The sequence below is a fragment of the Rhinopithecus roxellana genome, chromosome 7, assembly GCF_007565055.1.
Source record: "Rhinopithecus roxellana isolate Shanxi Qingling chromosome 7, ASM756505v1, whole genome shotgun sequence".
In the NCBI taxonomy this organism is placed as follows: Eukaryota; Metazoa; Chordata; class Mammalia; order Primates; family Cercopithecidae; genus Rhinopithecus; species Rhinopithecus roxellana.
Genome location: NC_044555.1, coordinates 116,263,017 through 116,277,005, shown reverse-complemented (window position 1 = coordinate 116,277,005; position 13,989 = coordinate 116,263,017).

Sequence of the window (13,989 nt, the reverse complement as noted above, 5' to 3'; positions counted from 1 at the left end):
ATATAGTGCATTAGAAGATCATCTGGATCAACTGGAAGAAATATTTTACAATAGAGAGCAAAAGAATGACAAAATTTAAAAAGGGAAAACTGAGTGAAAAGAGAAGGTAAACAGAAAATAGAGACAGATGGTCTAAATATAACAATAGGAGTAAGAGAAAAGAGAAGAAAGAACTGATGGAGGAGAATCCGTTAAAAAACATATTCCCAAGCTGAAGAAAAGCTTTGGTTTTTATATCAAAAAGACACAGCAAGAGCCAAGAAGAATAAAAGAAAAACAACAAAGAGCAATACACTGGTGAGATCTCTGATAATGAAAAGTAAAGAAAAAACATTTTAAAAGTGATGTGTACATTATGAGGTATTTCAAACTTACAGAAAATGATGGACAATAAAATAACCTGTATACCTACCATCTATATTGATCAAATTTTAACATTTTGCTATATAATTCAAACATTTTAAAACTAAGATATAAATTTAACTAAATCTAATCTTTAACACCCTAATTCCCTTTTTTCCCCTGCGGAGGTCAGCAATTTGTTTCATTGATATGCATATTTCTTATTCATGTAAAAATATTTAAATATGTACATATAGCTTTACATTTTTAAAATTGAAAATAAATTACATTAAGAAAAATTACTGCCTTTTGACAACATTTTTAAAGCATTTATCCAGTTTAAAATCTAGATAGGTAGGTAGGTAGGCAGATATTGAACTGCAAAAATGCACTTTATGACAATGTTTCCTTGGAGAACATTAAAAACCATTATATGTTCATTTATGAAATTAATATACAAATTAAATGCAATTACAATAAAAATCCCAACAAATTTATTTTGGAAAACATATAAAATTACCTTATTCTCACATGGATTATATATGCTCTAGAATAGCCCAGGAAAAATATTTAAAAGAGTGAAATAATTGCTTTAATGGATACAAGAACATGATACAGAGGTCCTATAATAGAGAAAAAATAGGATTTGGTAAATAAATAGAAAAACATCATTAGAACATACTAGTAGTTCATAGATGAACATCAATGTTTATGAAATTTTATCACATGAAAGGGGTAAGTAGTTAAATTCTTTCAGAAAAGAATTAATTGTTTAATTATCATTCCTTTTATAATTGGCAATCTATGCAGAAAATGTTGGAAATGTATCTTCATCTTATGGCATATGCCCAAATAAATTGCAATGCATTAAATACTTATGATATGTTTTGGCTATGTCCCCATCCATATCTCTCCTTGGATTGTAATAATCCCCACATGTCAAGGGCAGGACCAGGTGGAGATAATTGAATCATGGAGCTGGTTTCCAGTTTCCCACATACTGTTCTTGTGGTAGTAAGTCTCATGAGATCTGATGGTTTTATAAATGGGAGTTCCCCTGCACAAGCTCTCTTGCCTGCCACCATGTAAGATGTACCTTTGCTTCTCTTTTGCCTTCCACCATGATTGTGAGGCCTCTCCAGCCATGTGGAACTGTGAGTCCATTAAACCTCTTTTCTTTATAAATTACCCAGTCTCGGGTATGTCTTTATTACCAGCATGAGAACAGACTAATATAACTTATATATGTAATTAATTCATATAACCTTTCAAGAAAATAAAAGGGCAAATGCATAATTTCAAATTCTTGGAAACTTTTTAACCAAGACTAGAATCTCAAAGGCTATAACATTAATGATAAATATATTTAATTATAAAATTTAACATTTTGTTTGCAGAACACCACAAACAAAATTCATAGACAAATGAAGTAATAGAAATAATCAGAAGCAGAGCAAGATGGTAGAATAAAGGCTTTACCAATCATGCCCCCAACAAGGACACCAAGTTAACAATTATGTACACAGAAAAAACACCTTCATATGAACCAAAAATTAGGTTAGCACTCATAGTACCTGATTTTAACTACGTATCACTGAAAGAGGCAGTGAAGAAATAGAAAAAACAGTCACTAGTCACTGATGCCACCCCTCCCACACCTGAGCAGAGGCAACATGGTGCAGAGAGAGTCTCTGGGTGCTGAAGGATGAATCATACAGCAATTATAGGGCACTGAACTCAGTAATGTTCTGTTAGAATGGAAAGGAAACCTGGGCCAAACTCAGCTGATGCTGTGTGCAGACACAGAAAGAGTATTTAAATTGTCCCAAGCCAAAGAATAATTGCCAACCCCAGCAATCCAAACATCAATGCCTGCAAACCTTTCCACTAAGGGCTACAGCATTATGTGTCTCCGAGTCAACTTGAAAAGCAGTCTACGGCATAAAGACTGCAGTTCTTAAGCAAGTCCTGGTGCTGAACTAAGCAAAGAGATAGTGGACTGAGGGGGCATGCGACATACTGAGGCGACAGCTTGGATTGCTAAGGGAGCACTGGCATCACTCCTCCACTAACCTCAGGCTGCACAGCTTGAGGCTCCCAAAGAGACCCCTTCATTCTGCTTGAGGAAAGGAGAGGGAAAAGTGGGAAGCCCTTTGTCTTGAATCTTGAATAACAGCTCAGCCACAGAAGGATAGGACAGTGGTCAGAGTTGTGAGGCTCCTTTTCTAGGCTCTAGCTCCCAGCTGACATTTCTAGACACACCCTGGGACAGAAATAAACCCTCTGTCTTGAATAAAAGTACCCAGTCCTGACAGCATTCATAATCTGCTAACTTAAGAGACTTTGCCAGACATACAAAAGCTGAGGGATTTCATCAGTGCCAGGCCTATCTCACAAGAAGTGCTTAATAAAGTAATTCAATTAGAAAGAAAAGGTCATTAATGAGCAACAAACAATCACTTGAAGTTACAAAACTCACTGGTAATAGTAAGTACACAGAAAAACCACAGAATGTGATAACATTAAAACTGTGTTGTGTAAGCTACTCTTATCCTATGTAGAAAGACTAAACAATGAACCCATGAAAAATATCTACAACATCTTTTCAAGACACAACCAGTATAATAAAGTAAAAATGGAGGAATAAAATGTTAAAAACTGGGGGAAGAAATTAAGGTGTTGAGTTTCTATGAGTTTGCTATTTGCTTGTTTGATTTTGCAAACAGTGTTAAGTTGTTATCATGTTAAATATTGGATTAGATAATATTTGCAAACCTCGTGGTAACCTCAAAACAAAAAATATACAATGCTTACACAAAAAATAAAATGCAAAAACCAAACTTTATCAACACAGGAAATAACCTTCACTAGAGGAAGACAGAAAAGAAAGAAGAGGAGATCATAAACAACCAGAAGGCAAATAACAAAATGTCAAGAATAAGTCTATACTTATCAATAATAACATTGAATGTCAATGGACTAAACTCTCCAATCAAAAGACATAAACCAGTTGAACGGATAGGAAAAAAAAAAAAAAAAAAAGACCCGTTAATCTGTTGCCTATGATAAATACACTTCACCTATAAAGACTAAAAAGAAAGGGATGGAAAAAAATATTCCATGCCAATGGAAACTCAAAAGGAGCAGGAGTCACTATACTTACATCAAAAAATAGATTTCAAGATAAAAACTACAAGAAAAGACAAAACACCATTATATAATCCTAAGGGTGTCAATTCAGCAAGAGGATATAAAAATTTTAAAAATATATGCACCAAACACAGGAGCACACAGACATATAAAGCAAATATTATTAGAGCTCAAAAGAGAGATAGACCTCAAAACAATAATAACTGGAGACTTCAACACCCCACTTTCAGCATTGGATAAATCTTTTAGACAGAAAATCAAAAAAGAAACAACAGACTTAATCTGCACTATAGACCAAATAAATCTAACAGATACTTAAGAAACACTTCTTTCAAGAGTTACAGAACATACATTATTTTCCTCAGTACATGGATCATTCTGAAGAATGGACCATATGTTAGCACAAAAAAACAAGTCTTAATACATTCAAAAAGCTGAAATAATATTAAGCGTCTTCTCTCAATATAATAGAATAAAACTAGAACCTAATAAGAAGTGGAATTTTGGAAACAATACAGATACATGGGAATTAAATGGTATGTTTCTGAATTACCAGTGGGTCAATGAAGAAATTAAGAAGGAATTGAAAAATGTCTGGAAACAAATGATAATGAAACACAACATACCAAAACCTATAGAATATACAAAAGAAGAATTAACAGAGACGTGTATATCTATATGTGCCCATGTCAAAAGAGAGGGAAAAGTTCAGATAATCAATCTAATGATGCATCTTCAAGAACTAGAAAAACAAGAGCAAAGCAAATTCAAAATTAGTACAAGAAAATAAATAATAGAGATCAGGTCAGAAATAAATGAAATTGAAGCAAAGAAAACAATACAAAAGATCAATGAAACAAAATGTTGATTTTTTGAAAAGTTAAACAAATTTGGCAAAACTTTAGCCAAACTAAAAGAAAAAAGAGAAATCAAAATAAATAAAATCAGAAATGAAAAAGGAGACATTACAATTAATACTGCAGAAATGTACAGGATCATTAGTGGCTGCTCTGAGAAACTATATGCCAATAAATTGGAAAATCTAGAATAAATGAACACATTTCCAGATACATACAACCTGTCAAAAATGAACTGGGAGGAAATCTAGAATATGAACAAACCAATAACAAGTAATGAGATCAAAGCCACAGTAAAATATCTCGCACTAAAAAAAAAATCCTGGGACCTGAGGTCTTCACAGCTGAATTCTACCAAATATTTAAAGAAGAACAAATACCAACCCTACTCAAACTCTTCTGAAAACTAAAGGAGAAGGGAAAACTTCCAAATATACCTGACAAGGCCAGTATTACACTGATACCAAAACCAAAGACACATCAAAAAAAGAAAAAAAAAAAAAAAAAAAAAAAGGGGGGGGGGGGAGGAGGAGAAAACTACAGGCCAGTATCTCTGATAAATATTAATGCCAAAATCTTAAAAAAAAATACTAGTAAACCAAAATCAATAGTACGTTAGAAACATCATTCTTCAGGACCAAATAGGATTTATCCACTTGATGCAAGGATGGCTCAACATATGCAGCTCAATCAATGTGATGCACCTTATCAACAGAATGAAAGATCCAAATTGTATGATCATTTCAATTAATGCTGAAGAAGTATTTGATAAAATTCCACATTGCTTCACGAGAAAACCCTTACGAAACTGGATAGAGAAGGAACATACCTCAACATAATAAAAGCCATATAGGACAGACCCACAACTAGCGTCATACCAACTGGAGAAAAAACAAAACCTTTCTTTGAAGATCTGGAACATGACAAAGGTACCTACTGGCAGCACTGTTATTCAACATAGTATGGGAAGGTGAGCAATCAGACAAGAGAAAAATACAAAGGGCATTGAAACTTAAAAGGGAGAAGTCAAATAATCTTTGTTGGCAGATGGTATGGTCTTATATTAGGAAAAACCTAAAGATTCCACAAAAAAAACTATTAGAACTGATAAGCAAATTCAGTCAAGGTGCAGAATATGAACTCAGTATACACCAATCAGTACTACTTTTATATGCCAACAGAGAACAATATGAAAAAGAAATTTAAAAAAGTAATCCCATTTACAATAGCCACATATAAAATTAATATCTAGGAATAAACTAAAGAAGTGAAGAAAAGCGTCAGTAATTAAAACTGTTAAACTTTAATAAAATAAATTGAAGTAGACACCCCCAAATTGAAAAATATTTCATGTTCATGTATTAGAAAGATCGATATTGTTAAAATGTGCCTACTACCCAAGCAATCTACAGATTCAATTCAATCCCTATCAAAATACCAGTGACAATTTTCACAAAAATAAGCAAAACAATCCTAAAATTTATATAGAACCACAAAAGACCCAGAATAGCCAAAGCTATCCTAAACTAAATGAACAAATCTCAAGGAATCACATTACCTAACTTCAGATTATACTATAAAACTATAGTAACAAAAACAGCATGGTACTGTCATAATAACAGACATACATACCAAAGGAACAGAATAGCAAACCCAGAAACAAATCCATACACCTACAGTGAAATTATTTTTGCAAAAGTACTAAGAACATACACTGGGGAAAAGACAGTCTCTTCAATAAATGGTTCTGGGAAAACTGAATATCCATATGAAGAATTTATTTAGATCCCTATCTGTCATCATATACAAAAATAAAACCAAAATGGATTAAAGACACAATAATTCAAAGTATAAAACTATAAGAAAACTTTGGAGAAAATCTCCAGGACATTGGTTTGCACAAAGAGTTCTTTAGTAATACCCCACAAGCACAGGCAACCAAAATAAAAATGGGTAGATGGGATTACATCAAGTTAAAAAGCTTCTGCACAGCAAAGAAAGCAATCAACAAAGTGAAGAGATAACCCACAGAATGGGAGAAAATATTTGCAAACTACCTATCTGACAAAGACTTAATAACCAGAATGGACAAAATGTTTGAATGGACATTTCTCAAATGAACACATGCAAAATGCAAACAGGCTTATAAAAGGTGCTCAACATCATTAATCATCAGATAAATGTGCATCAAAACTACAATGGGATATTATCTCACCCCAGTTAAAATGACTTATATCCAAAAGACAAGCAATAACAAATGCTGGCAAGGATGTGGAGAAAAGTTACGCCTTGTACACTGTTGATGGAAATAGAAATTAGTAAAACCTCTATGGGGAATATTTTAGAGGTTCCTCAAATAACTACAAATTTAGCTACCACATGATCCAGCAATCCCACTGATGGGTATATACCCAAAAGAAAGGAAATCAATGTATTGAAGTGATATCTGGACTCCCTTGTTTGTTGCAGCACTGTTTACAATACTTAAGATTTGTAAGCAGCCTAATTGTCCATCAACAGAAGAATAAATAAAGAAAATGTGGTATATATACACAATGGAATGCTATTCAAGCATAAAATAGAATGAGATCCATTCATTTGCAACAACATGAATGGAACTGGAGATCATTATGTTAAGTGAAATAAGGCAGGCACAGAAAGACAAACTTCACACATTCTCACTTATTAGTGGGATCTAAAAACCAAAACAATCAACTTATGGACATAGAGAGTAGAAGGATGGTTACTAGAGGCTGGGAAGTGTGGTGGGAGTTTGGGGGAAGGTGGGGATGGTTAATGGGTATAAAAAATAGAATGAATGAATAGGATGTGAGGGTGACCTGGCTGCGATATCTGTCGCCCCATCGATCGTCAGAGTTTATTTGGCTGATCTGGCTGGCTAGGTGGGAGTCCCCTTCCTCCCTCACCACTCCATGTGCATCCCTCCCAAAGCTGCACACTTGGTCGAAGAGGATGACCATCCCTAACAGAGGAGTACCAGTCTTTGGTCAAGCATATATGAGTAGCTGTACTTCCCTGCTAGAACCTCCAAACAAGCTCTCAAGAATGAATAAGACCTATTATTAGATAGTACAATTAGGTGACTAAAGTCAATAACAACTTAATCATACAATTTTAAATAAAGAGTGGAATTTATTTGTTTGCAACTCAATGAATAAATGCTTGAAGAGGTGGATACTCCATTTCCTATGATATGATTATTTCACATTGCCTGTATCAAAACATCTCATTTACCCCATAAATATATACACCTACTATGTACCCACACAAATTTAACAAATAAAAATAAAAAATGGACATAAATATGTGTAACAGTAGAATATACGGAGGACTCTTACAAATTGATATGTAAAAGATAATCCAAGAGGAAAATGGACAAAAATTATTAATAGACAATTCACAAAAAAAGTAAATCCAAATCACCAGTAGATACATGAGAAACAATCAAATCATCCTTGTAATTAGGAAATCTAAATTAAAGTAACAACTAGATACTATTACACACCCATTAGACAGATAATTTTTTTTTTTTTTGAAAAATACCCAGTGATAGTAAAGATGTAAAGGATTACAAACCTCTTAGAAGGCAATCTGGTGATTTATACTTATATTTATATACACATTCGCATTTCTATTTCTATTTATGTTTGTATATGTCTTCGGCCTTCCAACTGAGATATAATAAAGGTATAAGTAACAGGATATTCATTTCAATTTTGTTTGTAAGAAACTGAAAACAAGGTAAACATTAATAGAATGGTTCAAATAACTTTTAAATATGCATATAATGGGATAGTATACAGTCACTCAAAATATTGAAATAAATCGGCCTGGCGCAGTGGCTCAAGCCTGTAATCCCAGCACTTTGGGAGGCCGAGACGGGTGGATCATGAGGTCAGGAGATCGAGACCATCCTGGCTAATATGGTGAAACCCCGTCTCTACTAAAAAATACGCTTCATGTCTAAAACACCAAAAGCAACGGCAGCAAAAGCCAAAATTGACAAATGGGATCTAATTAGACTAAAGAGCTTCTGCACAGCAAAAGAAACTACCATCAGAGTGAACAGGCAACCTACAGAATGGGAGAAAATTTTTGCAATCTACTCATCTGACCAAGGGCTAATATCCAGAACCTACAAAGAACTCAAACAAATATACAAGAACAAAACAAACAACCCCATCAAAAAGTGGGCAAAGGATATGAACAGACATTTCTCAAAAGAAGACATTCATACAGCCAACAGGCACATGAAAAAATGCTCATCATCACTCGCCATCAGAGAAATGCAAATCAAAACCACAATGAGATACCATCTCACACCAGTTAGAACGGCAATCATTAAAAAATCAGGAAACAACAGTTGTTGGAGAGGATGTGGAGAAATAGGAACACTTTTACACTGTTGGTGGGATTGTAAACTAGTTCAACCATTATGGAAAACAGTATGGCAATTCCTCAAGGATCTAGAACTAGATGTACCATATGACCCAGCCATCCCACTACTGGGTACATACCCAAAGGATTATAAATTATTCTACTACAAAGACACATGCACATGTATGTTTATTGCGGCACTATTCACAATAGCAAAGACTTGGAATCAACCCAAATGTCCATCTGTGACAGACTGGATTAAGAAAATGTGGCACATATACACCATGGAATACTATGCAGCCATAAAAAAGGATGAGTTTGCGTCCTTTGTAGGGACATGGATGCAGCTGGAAACCATCATTCTTAGCAAACTATCACAAGAACAGAAAACCAAACACCTCATGTTCTCACTCATAGGTGGGAACTGAACAATGAGATCACTTGGACTCGGGACGGGGAACATCACACACTGGGGCCTATTATGGGGAGCGGGGAGGAGGGAGGGATTGCACTGGGGAGTTATACATGATATAAATGATGAATTGATGGGTGCTGACGAGTTGATGGGTGCAGCACACCAACATGGCATAAGTATACATATGTAACAAACCTGCACGTTATGCACATGTACCCTAGAACTTGAAGTATAATAAAAATAAAAAATAAAAAAAAAATATGAAAAACTAGCCAGGCGAGGTGGCAGACGCCTGTAGTCCCAGCTACTCAGGAGACTGAGGCAGGAGAATGGCGTGAACCCGGGAGGCAGAGCTTGCAGTGAGCTGAGATCCGGCCGCTGCACTCCAGCCTGGGCAACAGAGCAAGACTCCGTCTCAAAAAAAAAAAAAATATATATATATATATATATATATATATATATATATATATAGAAATAAATCTACACTGCTTATACCTTTTCACATAAATCTGTCTCATCAAAACTTTTTCCCTATTCTGCCATTTATAAAGAAAAAGCATCATTGCATAAAAATCAAGATTTGTGTGTGTGTGTGTGTGTGTTTTGCAAGGAAGGAAGATCTATTTTATAGTAGCAGTAAGCAAACTCTAAATCTGAACTGAGACTATGGAATCTCACTGGTTGAGCTAGCCAAAAGTATACTGTCTGTTTGAGTGTGGTACCTTGGAGTTAGTTGTAGCCAGGAAGTTTCAAATTGTTAGATAAGGCACAGTCATAGGAATCCCATCCAACATTTTTAGCACCTATCATACAGGGATCAATAATTCAGCCATCAAAAATAAGGTGTCAAAGATTTCTGTAACCCATAGGGAATTGGACTGACTTTCAGGAAATAAGGTAGGAATCTATACCAAATTAGCTTGGGTAGGACAAGGGAAAGTTATTTCTCAGTGAATCCAACATTGCTTAGGGTCTCTTCTGGAAAAATTAGATGATGACATATAACAGTAAAACAAATTTCAAATCCTACTGATTTGTTAGGTTCACTTGTTTTTCTAATGTTTCCTGTCTGAGGAGATTGTTTTCAGCAGAGCTTCAACTGAAAATGTCTGGAGAAGGCACAAAAGACAAGATTTATATATGAATAGAACGAGGCTGAGCAAGGCAGAGAAGAGAATCAATTACATACAAAAAAGCAGAAGCAAATGACGACTATGTGCCCTACTTCATTATTAGTAGTGAGTGGTTTCCAGCAGTAGACTTTGACTGTTTGCATTTAAAGCATATATGTATTTGAGGATATTCAAATCTTTATAAAAAGTGCATGCAATTTTGTTTTAGCATAGTTGTATTTAATTTTTCTTATTGTATATAATAAAAAGGCTTCTGGGCTAATCAATATCACCATTCTTTTTTCCTTTGTAGAAAATTTTTGGAGCAGGCTAATTTCATATTGAAATCAGGTACTATTTTCTACATCACCAACAAAACAATTGGCAAGGTTTTTCATTTCCATAGATTTATAAGGAACCTAAGTACACTCTAAGTGTAAATTATGTACTTCAAGTCTTGGGCAATCACATAATTATTTCATATGATTAACATATGAAGAAAATATTCAAGTTCATCAGCAATTTTTTTTAAACAAACATAAAAATTAAAACGTGCATAACACCTTTCATATCTCATGCTTTTTCTTTTTGCTGTGTACTTGTTTTACAACAACTGTGTCTGCTATTGTCTGGTTGCTGAAAATATTGGGGACTTATACAAAGTACCAGGTCCTGGGAATATAATATTTCTCAGGAGAACATCTCTGTAGCTAGATTTATATTCCTGATTTCTAAATTTTCTGAATGTGGGTCTGGCATTCTGATGCCGTGTAAAAGTGAGACAAATGAAAGATAGAATGCTGGATTATTTCAGCTTTGGGGATGGTGGTAAGGGACTTATTTCAAGTGTAAATGGGCCGTAGATATTGAAGAAGAAAACCCAGCTTTACACAGGCTTTTGCAGTAGATCACTCTGTCTGCGACCTACAAAAATCAATTTGGAAGGGCAAACATTTTTATCTTTTATTTCTTTGGATTTTTAATATGATAAGATTTCATTTTTCTTCTCTAATTTCTTCCTGGAAAATTAATAATTGAAGGAGTTTTGTAAAGAGTGTTCAAATTTGGGGCATTGTTCATGTTGTAATTATCTGGGCTAATGGCATAACCTCTGGTGAGCTATATTAAACAATAAAGATGGGCATAATTTGAGGTGGAAAATTGAATAATGATAAAATACTCTGCCTAGGGTATAATGCAGACTTGAAGTTAATCGTATTAGTGTCTTCTTCTGACCCACTTTATAGTCTTCTGAGAAAAAAATTGTACTGTCTTCATAGCTCATAGCTCATCATAGAAAATAGATAAAATAGTAGTGGTTTATACAGGGGCTGCAAGTATGGGCTGCCTCATGGAGATTAGATGGAGCAGTACTGCCCTGATATATTACTAGTTCACTCTCCCAAAGGTAATGGCCGCACCATATGCTTCATTATTAAGCTCAATGGGTTAAGACAGTGGTTTTCGTCCCTAGCTGCACGTTAGAATTATCTAGGGAGTGTTTAAGATGCTTAGGCTTCTTCTTAGACCAATTAAATCGTAATCTCTGAGGCTGGGGTCAAGTGTTATTAAAAAGCTCCTGAGTATTTCCAGTGTGCATCTCTTACGTTGTTCCCCTGCAAACAGACTCTGTGACAGAGATACCCATGAAGGAAGTTTATTGGGAAGGGTTCTCAGCAACAACACCTGTAAAATAGTGAAAAGTCAAAAATATTGGGTTTGACCTTCCCTGTTGAGTGGGACAAGCTCCCTAATACCATCATGTTGGGGATTAGGATATCAAAATATAAATTTTTGAGGAGGGAGGGCACACACATTTAGACCCTAGCAATCTCTGTCATTCTCTCTCCCTCCACTGGTCTCTCTCTGTCAGCATTTTCCTGTCTGTTTCTATATACCCTAGCAGCTAGTTTTCACGTATTTTATATCCTTTGTCTTCATTATTTTACTTTATCCCCCTCCATCCCAAATTACTTGCCTCGTTTATTTATTGGTTAATTTTTGAATGATTTCCTCCTGTCTGTTTCAGTATGTTTCATTTATTCTCTCAAAATGTTTGAGAAAATGGTTTGGGGACACCTAATTACTATTTTTTTCACCTCTCTAGCTGGTAAGCCATTGAGAAAAAAATGTAAAAATTAAAATGCAGATGAAATCACAATATAACTACTTGAATGTAGTTAAAAGTTTATTGTACAATATCCCAGAATCTCCTGTCCCAGTCCTGATATGCACTTACATTTCCAGACACATGCACACACAAAAGGTGGACAGTGGCTGACTTGGAGAGTGTGGGCCAACTCTTGTAATAGGCTTACATCATCACTTAATAGATATGAAGTCAAATCCTTTTTTATTTTATTGAGGGAATCCATGTCTATCGTGAGACAGAAGGAGTGGTAGACATTTCCATGATACTTGACTTTTTCCTAGTGACTCCAATACTAATGAACATGGCCCACTGGCTACTAGGACCTACCTGTTTTTACCAAACAGACACATGCCTCTTCCTCTGGTGAGGAGAAATAGCCTCTGTACTTTGGAGAGGTACCAAAAGGGTTGACTCCAATACTTCACATTTCTGTGAAAGGCTATGGGTTCTGGAGTCTGACTGCATGTCAGCTTAGATCTGAGTCTGTCCTGAAAATCCCACCCAGTAAAAGGGAGCTTGTCCCACTCAACAGGGAAGGTCAAACCCAATATCGGGTGGATGCAAGGGTATGTAGTTCCTGTTGCCCTAGCAATCCTATCCAGTTTACTAACTCCAGAGTCCATGCACATCACTATTAATACAATTACAACTACTGTGACCACCACCACTACTACTAGTACTACTACTACACACACACGTGTAGAGTGTGTGAGTGTGCATTGTTCATGAAAAATATATTATAAATTAATGACTAAAATGACTATTCAATTAGAAATAAAATACACCATTTCAATACATAAACGTAGATCCTTATACTTTATAATACAATTAATTTCAGATAGGTCAAATAATGTAATGTAGAAAATCAAATCATTTAAAACTAAAAGAAGATATTAGTGACTATCAGTTCTCTGGAATTTTAAAATATAATATGGAATATAATTTCACATATATAGAGTAAGTGGCAAAGGATAAAATCAATACATGACTACATGAGAATTAAATAGTTCATGTGCCAAAAAACAATAACAAAATTAAACAACAAACTAGTAAAATATAAGCAATGAATTTGACAAATGGTAAATATCTTTAATATTTACTTACAAATAAAAGCTCTGTTAACTTATAATGGGAAAAAAGGCAAAGGACATGAAACAGTTATTTCACTATAAGACAGAATAGTGACAGAACTATAAATGTCTACTAAGTATATAAAAAATGTTCAGTCTTGGTAGAAAACAGAGTAATGCAAATTAAAGCAATTAGACATCATTCATCTAATTGAGAGAGGTTTTAAAAAGCACACTTAATCAAAAATATTGATCAGACATCTGCTATGTGTCAGATATTTACATTTTGAAATTTCAGGAATGCCTATTGAAAAAGGCATGTAAAAGCAATGATTCCATGGAAATTTTCAGTGGGGAGAACATAGGCAAAACAAGATAATAAGGAAAGTATCAGATATATATAAGTGCTATGCAAAGAGTTAAAGTAGGATATCGCAATAACTAGATGACTTCTTAACATGAGTGGTTCGGGAAGGCCTCTGAACTGTTATTT